The sequence below is a fragment of the Chroicocephalus ridibundus genome, chromosome 1 (assembly GCF_963924245.1).
Source record: "Chroicocephalus ridibundus chromosome 1, bChrRid1.1, whole genome shotgun sequence".
In the NCBI taxonomy this organism is placed as follows: Eukaryota; Metazoa; Chordata; class Aves; order Charadriiformes; family Laridae; genus Chroicocephalus; species Chroicocephalus ridibundus.
Window position 1 is genome coordinate 68,679,079 of NC_086284.1, and position 16,706 is coordinate 68,695,784.

The window sequence follows — 16,706 nt, forward strand, 5'->3', positions numbered from 1 at the left end:
ACTATGAAAGATGAGCAAAGGTTAACTTTTCTGTCCAGCACAGGTTATTATGCAACAATTCATACAGCCTGAACAACTTCTGCTGCACAGAATACCCTGTGAATGGACTTCTTAAATTTTTAATCTGCACTGGCAGAAATCTGGGAACTATGAGTAGGTTGTTTTTAGACTGAATTTTGTTAAAAGTATATAGTTGTTGTTTCTTAGATGAATGATGCGAAGGGGATATCACTCATCTTGCTATGCTGAACAGTTATGCTGAACAACATCTTGCTCAAAAAGTCCTATAGCTGTAGAATCTGGGAGATAGAGGGTATGTTAGGAAATTATCTCTGTGTGTAAGTCCTGTCATTACATTTATTCTCTGATTATTGACTAATATCCACTGTCAGAAACAGGTTACCAACCTAGACAGACTTTTTACTTCAATGAATGGGGACATGCTTCAGTCTGATTCATTTTGGAGAGACTGGTCTCAACCATGAACTCCAAGTCAGAATTTCTATTTCTATTTTTTAAAGCAGAGACTGACTTCATTTGTTTTAAGAGGAGAAAATAGAAAACAAAAATACTGTTTAGTTTAAAATGCATATAATTTTGAATAAATTGATCATGGATATAAATACCATCCTAGAAAATGCTCTAAAAAAGTCTGTCTTCAAAAACATCTTTAGTGTGGAATAAGAGGATATCAGTCTTTATATGTTGTAGAAATGAGCTGGAAGCTTGTACTTCCTCCAGTGCTTGTGCAACCTCCAGAAGAAGTTGGATGTAAATTCACCTGTGTTCTCTGATACCCCCGTGTATTTCCATTACTGGAGTGTAACACCACATTTAGGCCTGAAAAAACATCATTCCATGGAGCTGCTCAAGCAAGGTGCGAATTTTCCCTTGTATTAAGATGACACCATTAGCTCTGCTCACTGGAGGAAGGTTTTTCTCTCTGCTTACTTCTGTTACTTCACCACTGAGAGTTTAGTCTGGAAAGCTAATTCTTAAAGTTGAGTCTTGGGAAAGTATCAGTGGAGCGATACACCAGTTATATCAGCCCCTGTTTGATCTAAGGCTATATTGATTCCCAGATCTTATAAATATTTCAGAAAATGTACTATCTAATTAGGTTTTCTTCTTGATGGAAATGCATATGTTTGGGACAAATTTGTTTACTATTTGAGTGTTTGCCAGTCCTTGGATGAGGAAACGTTGGTAAATGCAGGTTTTCAGTATGTTTGGCTTCAAGGTCATGCCATTGAAAAGCTCCAACTTCTTCTGGAAGGACAGGAGATAATACATTCACATCTTAATGCAGCTTTCCTGTTAAGTGCGAGTTTGTAGTCTGGTAGGGTTTAAATGGCACAAATCCCCAGATTTGGTCTGGAGTGGTTTGGTACAAGTATGCCTGTGAAAGGCTTGGTGTACTTGGTAACGAGGAAGGTGGTATTCTGATATAACACTGTTCAAGAGAAAAGCAGCAATGTGGTATGTGGAGTGTGTCTGAGAAGGGAGTGTTTTGTTTCAGGAAATCCTGAGCAATGCCAGGTGCTTTCAAAGTGCGGCTTTGCTAGTGAGTTCACCTGCACAGCAAAAGGTAGCTAGCTGTATATTGAGATGTCCTCTCACTGATGAACTCTCATAAAGCCACAAGGTTTTATATCTGCTGCTTGACCTGTGCTGTTTTATTTACTGTCAGCTTCAATTGTGACATTGTGGAGGAATGTTAAATCCCATTGGAAGCAGTTGCATGTTTCCTTGGCTCGTTCCAAAATAACCAAGTGCATTTTTTTTTTCCTAAAGCCTCAATTGCTGAGAACACGGGGGTCCTTCCTTTGCTTGTTACCTTGTATTCAGGAATGGGTTTTGTAGAAATTGTGTCTAATTTAATCCCTCAAATTATAGTCAGAAGCAATGTTTATGAAAATGTTTATAAAAATTTCAAAGGTCAAGTGAAGAAAAGCTGTAAGAGCACCCAAATTGTGATTTATAGCTCTGTCTCTTTTCTGGCAATAATATGAAGGGATCTGGTGGTGCCGGTCGGCAGCAAGCTCAATAGGAGTCATCAGTGTACCCTGGTAGCCAAGAGGGCAAATTGCATCCTGGGGTGCATCAAACACAGCATAACCAGCCGGTTAAAATAGGTGTCTATCCTGTTCAGTGTTGGTGCAGCCTCACCTGGAGCACTGTCTGCATTTCTGGGCCCCACAATTTAAGAAGGGTGTGAAGGTTCTTGAATGCTTCCAGAGGGCAACAAAGCTGGTGAAAGGGCTGGAAGGTATGTCTTGTGAGGAACAGCTGAGGACTTTGGGTTTGTCTAGTTAGGAGGAAAGGAGGCTGAGGGGTGACCTCATGGCTCTCTACAGCTTCCTGAGGAGGGGAAGTGGAGAGGGAGGTGCTGAGCTCTTCTCCCTGGTATCCAGTTATCGGACGTGTGGGAATGGTTCAAAGCTACTCCAGGGGAGGTTTAGACTGGACATTAGGAAGCATTCCAGTCAAACACTGGAATGGGCTTTCTGGAGACATGGTCGATACCCCAAGCCTGTCAGTGTTTAAGAGTCATTTGGACAATGCCCTTAATATACCATGCTTTAACTTTTGATCAGCCTTGAAATGGTCAGGCAGTTGGACTGGATGATCATTGTAGGCCCCTTCCAACTGAAAATACCCTATGCCTATTCCGTTCTTTATGCAAGACAGAATATATTGCTTTATCCAAGGCAGAATAAGAGAGCACTTTATTTGTGGAGTAAAATTCTACGGTGACTTGATTGTAATTGTTTACTTCTTACCTAGCTTAGTTACAAGGCAAGGATAATCTCATTTGGATATTTTTAATTGTTATTTTAGTTCATATCAATTCTTGGATTTAAAAAAAAAAAAGCTAATTTTTGTTAATTCCGGGCTTGGTTTTGGGTAGCCACCTGGCTGGCTATTTGCTTAAACCTGAAACTGCTAAAATTCAGCCTGTGTGTGGACTTTGAGTGATAATTCCAACAGAATTCATTTTGAGAGTTAGAAAATACATACGGGTTGAAAGGTTGGAAAGAATTTTCAATGGGTGCTGAAGCAGTAAAACTTCCTCACCAGTTTGTGTCTTCTAAAAGTTATTTTGAAATGAATTTTAGAGACTTAGAAATTTTTCTGTTCTGGGATACTGCATTTTGAAGAAAACTGCTACATTCTTGTTCCTGCTATACTCAGATTAGTGTTGATATTTAACTATTAAATAGAACACTGTTCAATTCTAATCCCCTTGCTTTTGAAGAAATTTGGGAAAAAGAAATTATCTGTTTCAGATGAGTGCAAGGGAAAAGATAACCAATGGTATTTAATGCTGTATTGAAATTAAAGCTCTTAAAATAATTTTAGAATTACTCAGAAAGAAAATTTTAATCTTCTGTCTTGCCAGTAGGTGGCATTATTGGTATGTAACAAGAAGATGCTTGTAAAAGATGTCTTTAGCGCCTTTCACCTCTTAACACTTTAAGGGTTCGCATTTTATGGGCATAACGACCTTTAGTTTTATTTTCACTTCAGATTTGGTAATTGAAAAAAATTGAAGTGAAAAATGTTAAATTTTAAGGTATATTTAGACTCCTGTATTTCAACACTGCATAACTGTAAGATTGTCTCATTCTTTTTATTTACGTGACAAGAAACTTTTGCAATGTAATGTTATTGTTAATTTTATTTGCAAGATCAAACTCTCCCTTATTTTTAACATGACTGGAATTGTTCCTCTGGAGCAGAAGTAGAGATGTATTTCAGAGCTTGTGATTCATGCTTTAGCAAACATATATATGCTTGAACATTGGTTATAAAATGCCTGTGTATTATTGCAACTGAGGTAAATCCAAACTATTATTATTATCTAAAGTCAAGCTCAGGAAATACAACTGTTGCTGCAAATAGGAATGATATTTTGAAAAGTCTAAAAAGACTTTTAAAAAGTGTAAAGGTAGACCACAGTTTATTTCATCACAGACATGCAAATACTGGTTTGTAATAGCTAAAGTATTACTAGTCATATCTAAGGATGGTAAGAATCACCTTAAAGAGTGAGCTGATGTAAGAAATTACTTAAGAACTTAGTACTACTGCACATCGGGGAAGATCGATGTCTTTGTAAAAGTGCTCAGAATTGCTGTATAAGCATCATTGTTTTAACAGGATGGTGTGACTTGTTCAATTAGCAGAGGTATTTTTACCTGACTTGGCACACAACTAGAGACAATCACCTGTGTGTTGTCAAAGCTTATGGTAGGCTGGTACCCTCAAAAAGTTGTGTTTTCTGAAAATTAGCATATAACTAACTAATCATAAATTATCTATGTTGTTTGCAAGAGAGACATTAAAAACGGCAACTTAACAGGAGAAACCAGCTCCTAGGATATAATTGTCACCTCTATCTTCTTTTCCAGGTCTTCTAAGTACATCCTTTTTACTTATTCTTGCATATATATGTAATCTAATAATGTAAAACTGGTTAAGTTGTTGTTTTTGTGGTTAGGGATGATTTTCTTTGAAGGTGATGTGGACTGGATAAAAGGCACTTTAAATGGCACCTTTATATTAATGTTTTTATCCTAGCTGTGTCTTCAAGACTCATTTTGCACTTGGAAGAAAGCAACAGTTCAGGCTTAGTGATTTAGGGTAGTTTTTGTAAAGCAAAATCCATAGAAAGTACTGTAAACAGTCCTTGTGGGAACTGCTTGGCATTTGATTTCCATTTCACCTGTATCTAGTGTTGAGGCTGAATGAGGTTGTTGTCGAGCATTTTGTTGGTCACTGTATTGAGTCAAGTTAATGGGCTGGAGACTTTAGTACACAATTTCCTGCCATCATGGTGCTTTGACATAGAGGATTCGTACAGAAAACTTTTCTTGTTATGATGTTGATATGATACCTTGTTGTTCCAGGCTGTTTCTTTGAACAAGAGGTAACCAAATGTCTAAGTGATAGTTGTGTAGGTAAGTTAAGGACTTCCCTCAGCTTACTTGGTTGTGTCCTGACTGCTGTACCAGGTCTCCGTAGCTCTAAAACTCTTTCTGTCTCTGCATTATTTCCTATCTTGACTATAGATGACATTTTGAGCTCTGCTTCATTGCTGTCCAAAACAGTTTTCATCTCTGTCTCGGCTTCAGAGATTGTGCGCCTGTGTTTGAACTGTATGAAGATTTGGAGCCTTTTAGAGGTTCTTCCACTCTGTAGTGAGTTTTTTGGATTTTGTTACTTCGAGTCTTCAAAGGCACATCTTTACTATTGTTGCTATGAACTAACTATAACTAGAGTCTCATCTTGAGTAATGAGCTTAAGTTTTTCGTAAGGTCTGCCTTCCTTATCTTTCAGTCTCTGCACGATGAGCTTTCACGTGGTCTCCCATACCTTTAAGCTTGGGGGTTTTGTTAGATTTCTATTGCTTGGTAATGCCTTGGGGAAGAGAACCCGTAGTCTTGTCATTGGGAAAGTTTTGCTGAAGCCCTGGAGTTGGAGTTAGCTGTGGAACTTTCTGTGGTAGCCCAAGCAACTGGATAGAAGGGTACTTCTGGTGTTTTAGAAGTAGCTCATCTTTTTGTAATCCTTGCATTTTACTGCCCCCCCGCCTTGGAAATAAATGCATTGCCTTGAACTGAATCCAAGGAAAGAATTAGAAAGCTTCTCTAAATCTGCAGTTCTGAATTATTTCAAACTGTGGTTTTCCTTTCTGTTCGCAGGCAATGCGGATGCTTTGCTCTTATTTTACTAGCGAGGAGGGTACTACTAAAAGAAAACTGAGCTGTGAACTACCTGGCTGAACTAGTCAGTGTGACTTTCTTGAGTAGGATAGTGGCAAATAAGAAATAGCTGAAGATGGTATGAAGACAAGTAGAGGCCATGACTAAAGATCAGTGAGTTTAACGTAAAGTTTTCTAGAATACTATAGTAGTGTCTGTAATAAGGCCCATGATTTGCAGAGACCCTGAGGAACATCTGTAGTCTGATAACTTTTTGAAAAAAGAATCTTTGCAAAAATGAGGTAGGCTTAAGCTACTTTACACTTGTGTAAGAGACCCTGCTCACTTTTTGATTCCAAAGTTGATAATTTTTCGGGCAGTTTTCTACAGACACCAACTTGGAGTTAGGAGGTGATGCACTGGAAAGAGAGGGACAGATTATGCACTTAAGACTAGTTTGCTTTTTGTTATTTAAGGTTTTATTTACTCTAAGCAGTTGGTTTCATGGACAGATTTTGAGCTGGAATTAGCTTTGTCTGTATTTGCTTTGCAAAATGATTACAGTATGGAATTTCATTAGTGATGTTGATGTCGAATTCCCTCTCCTCCTCCTCATATCTCTTTTCTTACCAAAACAGAAAAAAAAAATCCACACAAAGAAGACTGCAAAAACTGAATCTATAATGTTTTCCAGATAATTCTCATAGTTTTAATGTGTTCTTATATCAGTTACTTGCATCTTCAGCAGTACAGGTACTCTGGCTTTATATAGATTCTGTTCTTATTACCTTTTTTTAAAATTCCCAAAATAAGGAATGTCATGTTCCAGATAGTACTTGGCCTTCGCAGAAGTTACAGTTGCAGTGGAAACTAGTGTTTGTGTCACTTCCTTAAATCTTCTTGTTCATGGAAAGTCTCACTGATCTTTTTTGGTCTCCCAAAAGAGGCCCGTTGAGCTCGTCAGCTCTAATTATGAGTTTTATCAGGTTATTCATAGTAATGTTATCTTTTTGAGAGTGTAAGTTGTGTTTGACTTGTATTGAGACTGGCTTAATAATATTGGTGCCTTCAAATTGTGTAGCTGTCATTAAGCTATATCCCAGCTACTTTTGTTAAAACCATCAATTTCAAAGCTCATTATGTAATTTAAGACAAAAGTGTCTAGAGCTCATAAAGAGTGGTTATAAGCAGTTATGACTGCAAATTGTCATCTGCAAGGTTAATTTTCTTTAGAGTTTTCTTAAAACAACCCTTTGCTTAACTCCTAACCTTTGATCATGTGGAGTCTTTACTTACGAATTATTTTGCTGGACAGTTTGGTTGAGACTGTTGTGGGAATGGTAGGAATTACTTTGCATTCTGTCAAACCATTCTTTTATTTTGTACGTTCTTTTTGGGGGTTGTAGGAATGCAGAAAGTGCTTGCAAAATTACTCGGTTACCAAATCCAGTTCCACCATATACAGTATTGCTTCTATGCTAGAAGACAGTCTGACGAACTTTGTTAGAAACTGCATTATCAGGAAACCGACTTGTTTTTCTGTTGACTGCTGTTGTTGCTTCACTCCTGTTGCGGTCTCTTTCACAAGTAAAGAAAACATAAAAACACAGATTACATCAGAAAATGGTACAGCACCTAGAATGAATGGGATTTCTGCTTCCAAGGCAAGGAGTACCTCAGCCCAACATGCCCTGCTGTTTCATGAACTGGAGCAGTCAGCTTTTAGAGAGGTCTACTGCTTTGTCTGCAGAGCAGACTGTCCTTTCTCTAACTTAAGATGTACTTGTCTTTTTCTGTGGCATCTCAAGTTACTGAAAATGTTCGTAACTGGCTGTATTACCAGTCTGTCTTACTGCAAAAATTAGGCAAGAGAATCTTTTTTTTTTTTTTTTTTTTTAATAAAAGTCTTGAGTTTGTTTTCATATTCAAGCAAAGGTCTAGTTCAACAATTCTCCCACAAATGCAATCAATAAGCAAAGGCAGCTATTTACTGCATACTCTGTATGAAGGGAGCACTTACCTGGAACAGTTTGCAGACAGATAACTAGCAGGTTTTGTTAAATCCTAGAATCATAGAATTGCTGAGGTTGGAAGGGACCTTTAAGATCATCAAGTCCAACCTTTAACCTACCCTGACAAAAGCCACTTCTAAACCATGTCCCTAAGTGCCCCATCTACCCTTTTTTTAAACACCTCCAGGGATGGTGAATCCACCACCTCCCTGGGCAGCCTGTTCCAATGTTTAATAACCCTTTCAGTGAAAAAATGTTTCCTAATATCCAATCTAAACCTCCCCTGACGTAACTTGAACCCGTTTCCCCTCGTCCTATCACTTGTCACCAGGGAGGAGAGGTCAGCCCCCATCTCTCTACAACCTCCTTTCAGGTAGTTGTAGAGGGTGATAAGGTCTCCCCTCAGCCTCCTCTTTTCCAGGCTAAACAACCCCAGCTCCCTCAGTTGTTCTTTATAAGGTTTGTCCTCCAGACCCCTCACCAGCTTTGTAGCCCTTCTCTGGACACGCTCCAACACCTCAATGTCCCTCTTGTAGCGAGGGGCCCAAAACTGAACGCAGTGCTCGAGGTGGGGCCTCACCAGTGCCGAGTACAGGGGGATGATCACTTCCCTAGTCCGGCTCACCACACTATTCCTGATACAGGCTAGGATGCTGTTGGCCTTCTTGGCCACCTGGGCACACTGCTGGCTCATATTTAGCCGGCTGTCAACCAACACCCCCAGGTCCTTTTCTGCCGGGCTGCTTTTGAGCCACTCCACCCCAATCCTGTAGCGCTGCATGGGGTTGTTGTGACCCAAGTGCAGGACCCAGCACTTGGCCTTGTTGAATCTCATACCATTGGTCTCAGCCCATCGGTCCAGCCTGTCCAGATCCCTCTGCAGAGCCAACCTACCCTCAAGCAGATCAACACACCCTCCCAGTTTAGTGTCATCTGCGAACTTACTGAGGGTGCATTCAATCCCTTCATCCAGATCATTGATAAAGATATTAAAGAGAACTGGCCCCAGCACCGAGCCCTGAGGGACACCACTTATGACCGGACACCAACTGAATTTAACTCCATTTACCACCACTCTCTGGGCACGGCCATCCAGCCAGTTTTTTACCCAGCGAAGAGTATACCTGTCCAGGCCATGAGCAGCCAGTTTCTCCAGGAGAATGCTGTGGGAAACAGTGTCAAAAGCTTTGCAAAAATCCAAGTAGATAACATCCACAGCTTTTCCCTCATCCACTAAGTGGGTCACCTTATCATAGAAGGATATTAGGTTTGATAGGCATGACCTGCCCTTCACAAACCCATGCTGTCTGGGCCTGATCACCCTGTTCTCCTGCATGTGCCGTGTAATGGCACTGAGGAGGATCTGTTCCATGACCTTCCCAGGCACCGAGGTCAGACTGACTGGCCTGTAGTTCCCTGATCCTCCTTCGGACCCTTCTTGTGGATGGGTGTCACATTTGCTAATCTCCAGTCAGCTGGGACCTCCCCGGTTGTCCAGGACTGCTCATAAATGATGCAAAGTGGCCTAGCGAACACTTCTGCCAGCTCTTTCAGTACCCTTGGGTGGATCCCATCCGGCCCCATAGATTTGTGCACCTCCAGGTGCTGAAGCAGGTCCCTCACTGTTTCCCTTTGGATTACAGGGGCTTCATTCTGCTCCCCATCCCTGTCTTCTAGCTCAGGGGGCTGGGTACTCAGGGAACAACTGGTCATACTGCTGAAGACTGAGGCAAAGACTTCATTAAGTACCTCAGCCTTTTCCTCATCCTTGGTCACTATGTTGCCGGCCCCATCTACTAGAGGACAGAGATAATCCTTAGTCCTCTTCTTATTGTTAATATATTTATAGAAACTTTTTTTGTTGTCCTTGACAACGGAAGCCAGGTTTAGTTCTAGCTGGGCTTTGGCCCTCCTGATTTTTTCCCTACATAGCTTAACTACCTCTTTGTAGTCCTCTTGAGTGGCCTGCCCTTCCTTCCGGAGTCCATAGATCCTCTTTTTTTCCCTAAGTTGCAACACTAGCTCCCTGTTTAGCCAGGCCGGTCTTTTTCCCCGACGGCTTGTCCTCTGGCACATGGAGACAGCCTGCTCCTGCGCCTTTAAGACTTCCTTCTTGAAAATCATCCAGGCTTCCTGGGCTCCTTTGCCCTGGAGGACTGCCTCCCAGGGGACTTTGTCAACCAGGCTCCTGAAAAGCCCGAAGTCCACCCTCCGGAAGTCCAAGGTAGCAGTTCTGCTGACCCCTCTCCTTGCTTGTCGCAGAATTGAAAACTCTATCATTTCATGGTCACTGTTCCCAAGACAGCCTCCAACCTTCACATCCCCCACAAGACCTTCCCTGTTTACAAACAACAGATCCAGCAGGGCACCTTCCCTAGTTGGCTCTCTCACTATCTGTGTCAGGAAGTTATCCCCAGTACATTTGAGGAACCTTCTAGACTGTTCCCTCCCTGCTGTATTGTATTCCCAGCAGATGTCCGGCAAATTGAAGTCCCCCACGAGGACAAGAGCTCGCGATCTTGAGACTTCTCCCAGCCGTTTATAGAATATTTCATCTGCCTCCTCATCCTGATTGGGCGGTCTATAACAGACTCCTATTACGCTATCCGCCTTGTTAGCCCTGCCCCTGATTCTTACCCATAAACATTAGTCTCATTATCACCATCATTAAGTTCAAAGCATTCGTAACACTCCTTAAGATACAGGGCCACACCCCCGCCTCTCCTTGCTTGCCTATCCTTCCTGAAGAGCCTATAGGCATCCATGGCAGCACTATAGCTATGTGAGTCATCCCACCACGTTTCTGTGATGGCGACTACATCATAATTATCCTGCTGCACAATGGCTTCCAGCTCCTCCTGTTTGTTACCCATGCTACGTGCATTAGTGTATAAGCACTTCAGCTGGGCTATAGGTCCTTTCTCCTTTTTACTGGCAGGAGCCGAAATTCTGCCACCCCCAGACTTATTCCTAAGGAGCCTGGTTACGCCCCCTATCTTTTCCAAGTCTAGTGCCAGCATGCCACCTTCAGGCTTTTTGCTAGCAAGCTTGGATCTATCCCCATCCCCCTTCGAATCTAGTTTAAAGCCCTGTCAATGAGCCCCGCCAACTCCTGCCCTAAAACCCTTTTACCCCTCTGAGACAGGCTTTTGCCGTCTGTTGCCAGCAGGCCTGGCGTCCTGAAAAGCAGCCCATAATCAAAGAACCCAAAGTCCTGCCGATGACACCAGTCTCTGAGCCAGGCATTGAACAGCTGGCATTTCCTATTAATCTTCTCATCAATCCTCGCAACTGTTGGGATAGAAGCAAACACTACTTGTGCTCCTGATCCCCTAACCATCCGTCCCAGGGCCCTGAAGTCTTTCTTCATTGCCCTCAGGCTTCTTCCTGAAATTTCATCATTGCCTAACTGAAAAATCAATAAAGGGTAGTAGTCAGTAGGCCTAACTAGGGTAGGGAGTTTCTTCCGGACATCCTTAACTTTGGCCCCAGGGAGACAGCAGACTTCCCTACAGATTGGGTCTGGTCTACATATGGGACCTTCCACTCCCTTCAGAATCGAGTCCCCTACTACAAGGACCTGTCTTTCTTTCATAACCGAGGATGTTGTTATACGAGGCATAATCCGTCTTGGCCTCGGTGACAACTCCCAAGTTCAGCAAGCTGTTGTCCTTCTCATCCTCTGGTTCCCTTTGCAGAACATCATATCCGTTCTGCAAGGGAACCTGGGATGGTATGGGGGTCACCTGGGTGGCATGCCTGCCACGCCAGACGGGGACTTGTTGCCACTGCCCCCTGTCCTCTGAATCTCCACATTCAGCTATGCTGCTAGAGGGTGGGGAGTGCTCTGTATGCGGAGTTCTGTCTGCCTGAGGTGCTTCTTTCAGGGAAGGCAGGATGCTACTCCAGTTATCTATCTCCTGTTCACAATCCCTTATACTTCTCAAACAACTTATCTCCTCACGGAGCTCCATCACTAGGTGAAGGAGTTCCTCTACCTGGGCACACCTCCCACAGGTCTGCTCACCACTGCCATTCAACACCGGCGCAAGAGCAGGGCACACCCTGCAGCCTGACACCTGGGTGGCAGCATGTTCCCATGCAAGCTCTGTCTGAGTGGCCACATCGGAGCTGCTCGGTGCAGAGCTCAGGGATAGCATGGCCTTCTGCCGAGTTCTTATCATGACGTCCTGGTCAGGTCGAGAGGTTTCCAGTAACTTACTGTTCAAGAAGCTGCGTCCTGTACGCCTGCTCTCGCCGCGGTGACACCCACCAGCTGCCTGCGTGCTGGGTGCGCAGCGGCTGGCCGGTACTGCTGCTTTTGCTGTGCAAGTTTTATGTGGCATTACTCCTTGATCCCATTTGTATCATTATCTTCTGTTTGGAGCCATTCTGGAACTTCATATTGGTGAAGTTTTACTTCTCTTCAGGTCTAATGATTGCTATTGCTTATATGTTACTTAGAGTAAGTCTTCCAAACTGGAGATGTTTGGGACACTGAGAATTTAAGTAGAATCATAGAACCATTTAGGTTGGAAAAGACCCTTGGGATCATCGAGTCCAACCATCATCTCCACTCTACAAAGTTCTCCCTTACACCATATCCCTTAACACCACATCTAAACGACTCTTGAACACATTCAGGGACAGTGACTCCGCCACCTCCCTGGGCAGCCTATTCCAGTGTCTAACCACTCTTTCTGTGAAGAATTTTTTCCTAATGTCCAGCCTAAACCTACCCTGCTGCAGCTTGAAGCCATTGTCTCTTGTTCTATCACTAATTACCTGTGAGAAGAGACCAGCACCAACCTCTCTACAGTGTCCTTTCAAGTAGTTGTAGAGAGCAATGAGGTCTCCCCTCAGCCTCCTCTTCCTCAAACTAAACAGTCCCAGCTCCTTCCATTGCTCCTCATAAGATTTATTCTGCAGGCCCTTCACCAGCTTCGTTGCCCTCCTCTGCACTCGCTCCAGCACCTCGATTTCTCTCTCCTATTGAGGTGCCTAGAACTGGACACAATACTCAAGGTGTGGCCTCACCAGTGCTGAGTACAGGGGGACAATCACCTCCCTACTTCTGCTGGTCGCACTATTTCTAATACAAGCCAGGATGGCATTGGCTTTCTTGGCCACCTGGGCACACTGCTGGCTCATGTTCAGCCGCTTGTCAATTAGAACCCCCAGGTCCTTTTCTGCCAGGCAGCTCTCCAGCCACACTTCCCCAAGCCTGTAGCGATGCATGGGGTTGTTGTGGCCCAAGTGCAGGACCCGACACCTGGCCTTGTTGAAGCTCATACCGTTAGTAGAAACAATGTCCTTCAGTGTATTTTTTTTTTCTGCTTTGCATGGCCTTTTCCTATGGTTTTTGAAGTCTTTAGAAGGAGAAGGAGGAAAAAAAGAGGGAAGAGGAAAAAAAAAGGAAGCGTCAGGTACTAGCAATATCAATAATGTTTTTGTTTTGAAAAGAAAGAAGTAGTTTGTGCCAGGGAAACTGTTTGCAAACTTGCGATTTAATTCTTACATGCTGCTATTCACCCTGTATGTTGGCCACAAAGTACAGGATTATTTGCAGTGATTGCTGTAAGAGTAACAGTAATTAAAAAATTATTAGTAAAATTCCTTTGAGAGACTGAGCTGTCACTCACTTGCAAAAATAAGTTCATAAAATTATTATTGCTTGTATACTTAACAAACAAACAAAACACACAAAACCACTGTGAAACCAGAGCATTATGAGCCTCTCATGAAAATGCAGGTGGATACGAGAAAAACATTTGCACAACAGGTAAATGAGAAAAAAGTGGGATGCATCTGGGCAGACACAAATTGAAAATACCCTTTTTATTAAAAAAAAACAAACCAACAACAAACCAGAACACTCAGGTTTTTTTCCTATTGTTGAGTAGTTATGCTCTTTCCTACTTAGTATGTTGTCTTTTATAGGTTTACTTTGACTTTGCTTCAAAATGTGGAGTGTGTGTTACTGTTCTTCCAGTTACATTTGCATTTCCTTGCCAATCCGTTTGTGCCGTAGAGACAGATGTACCTTGCAGTTTCTGTATAGAGCCAGGTTGGTTCAGTTGTATTAATTAATTCTGGCACAGCACCACAGGAAATGTTAATGTAATTAAAAACTTTAAAGAAGCATAGTGTGTACTCTTCCGTTCACGCAGATGTTTTAGTTGCAAGACAGCTATTTGTACTCATAAGATTAAATGAATAATATAAGGATGCTGGAGGCCATCTAATCTAACCTTACAATCAAATCAGGACCAGCTATGAAGCACAGAGCCTTCAGTAGTTGAATTTTTCTGTGTATTTCTAGGGAACTTCCTAGACAACCTGTTGCTGTGCTTTGCCTTTCTCATTGTGAATTTTTTTTTTTTCCTCGTGTTTGGTTGGAATTTGCTGTGCAGCAACTTGTGAGTGTTGCCTCTTTTCCTTTTGTTGTGTCCTTTATCATCTCTATAACTTCCCATTTGATAGTTCAAGGCAGTGATTAGATTCCCACAAATAACACCCTCGTTACACCTTAATCTTCTCTTCCACAGGCTACATGCACCAGCTTCTCCTTGTACACTGTACGCTCCAGTACCCTATCCATATTAGTGTCTTTCTGCTGGAATCTCTCCTGTTTCTTAGTGCCTCTCCTGTTTCTTAATGCCTCTCTTGGATTGTAGGTCCCAAAATTTAACAGAGTAATGCAGACACAGCTTAAAGAATGTTGGAGTAAAAGGGAATAACCGCTTATTGCTGTATTATTCCAAATGTAGCCCAGGATGCGTTGAAGTCTTCATTAGCATTAGTCTTCATGTGTACTTCTGTGTCACGTTCAGCTTGTTGTCTACTTGGATCCTCAGGTCCTTTTCTGCACATCTGTTTCCTAACCACTAGACCCTGACCTCTGCTGTTGTGTGGAGTTAGGCTGTCACAAGTGCAAGATTTTTGCATTTGTCTTCATTTACTGCATACAAGTTTTAAGAAACAACACGATAACATAAAGAATAACTTTATTTTTTTAAACATACCAGAAGAATGAAGTCTCTGGGTGCATCTGAAGAGTAGTTAGGTGATCAAGATGATTAGGGGGAGTCTCATGGCAATACTGTTCTTTATGAAGTTGTCCTTCTGAAGTATTGCTAGAAGTTGTTGTCTTAGGAAAAAATTGATAACACAGTTGGTTAGAAATCATCATGGCCAGAGAATTATCTATGTGTGAATTCTTCAAAGACCTAGCAATGGTACTTCTGTTCTGCTAACTCAGTGTATGTATAATTCATGCAGTACCAGAAGGGTAGAAGCAACATACTCTGCACCAATTTTTGAAGGGCTCAGATAACTGCAGATGAGTAAGTCAGACTTCTGTTAGGCAAATCAGTTGAGCATGTAACAGGAAAGTAGTAGACGTATGGGTAAATGTGATAATGGGCAGGAGGTAACAGGGCTTTTCTAGAGGGAGGGGAAAAGGGAAGTTATGAGGTTATGTCTTTTCAAAGTCATGCTTTGAAAGAGTCAACAACCGTGTGGATAAGGGTTATCTAATCAGTGTGATGTCCTTGGATTTCTTAAAAATAACAATGAAAAAACCTTGATTATCAAGGTCCTTAACCAGCCTGTTAAAGAAACTAAGGTGTCAAAGAATGGGACAATCCTCCCATGGGTTAATAATTGGTGAAAATCAAACTAGATATAATAAGGACCCCAAGTGAAAGAAAAATCTTGAAGTCATTATAGGTTATATTACGAAAATGTGGTATTGGTGTTTAGGGAGGGGGGACACAAGTAAATTGAATTTTGGTAATTATTTGGAAAGGAACAAAATAGAAAATGTTCTATGGAGTTATACAATAACAATAATTCCTTTGCCATGAATATTGTGTCCATCCCAGTCCCCTGCAAAAATAAAGAATAGGAGAACTAGAAAGTGTATGGGCAACAAGAACCGTCAAAATTAAGGAAAGGTGATCAAATAGATGAGGCATCTTAACTTCGTAAAGCAGTTATAGCTGCTCTTTTATGCTGGAAATGTATAAAAGGTTGCTTTGTTGTTTTTAAAGCAAACAGGAGGAGGAGGTTAAGAAAAGATGTATTGACCTCCAGGAAGCTGTAAAGAAGATACACAAGCACTAATAGCCAGGGATAGTTCATATCATTTTACTGCCTTCTGCAGAGAGGAAGAACACACACAAAACAGGCCCTGGTAGTGATGGGCGTACTCGAAGGGACAGGAAGGCATACCAGACTTATGTTATGAACTAGATAGCTACTGACTTTCTGAAAGAGCACTGGAAAGTTGGTTAATAATGGAAGAATGACAGGCTGCTGCATCCTATTCAGATTTGGGGGACTGAGAGTAGGTTCTTGCGTGAAGCTATCAGTTTGGCATGGTGTAGTATTAGCAGCTAGGAAACACAAGGGCTTAAACAAGATTTGAGTTGCCCTCAACTTTCTGTAGACTACTTGAATGTGTAAGAGGGATGGTAGGCGTCAAGGACTCGTTAGGGCCCTTCCTGCTACAGCCATTGTAAAAATGCTTACTTATTGCTTCTGTGTTGGATAATGGGAAAAAGGAAGAGTACTGGTAATTGTGCCGCGTCATTCTGGCCTCTTTAAAAGTGATCTGAGGGAAAGAGCTGCTAAACCACTCACCTGACAACCAAATGTCAGGTGTTTCAGCAAAATAAACGTCTCCAGTATTTTAAGACTTGCTTGTCCCATTATTCTTTTTCTGTAGTCACTCTTTGTTGTTGTTTTTTGTTTATTTTGTTGGGTTTGGGTTTGTTTTGTTGTTTTGGGTTTTTTGTTGTTTTTTTTTAAACTATGACATGGAGCATCAAATTGCTAGAGGATACATGCCTTGGTATTTTTGTAGTTGAATTTTTGTTTTACAGACTTAAGACTTGCCTGCCTCACAATGCTGATTGTGGATAGCTTATGAACAGGGAGAGAGCAGCTTTCCCTGCAGGGTTGGTTGGTTTACTGTGGGTTA

The 16,706-nt window shown here is 41.9% G+C and overlaps 1 protein-coding gene across 3 annotated transcripts in view; it reads left to right on the forward strand.

Moving 5' to 3' along the window:
• The window catches only part of TFDP1 (transcription factor Dp-1), a 54,253-nt gene that overhangs the window by 18,631 nt on the left and 18,916 nt on the right, over positions 1-16,706 (forward strand). The gene's annotated exons all lie outside the window — the stretch shown is intronic.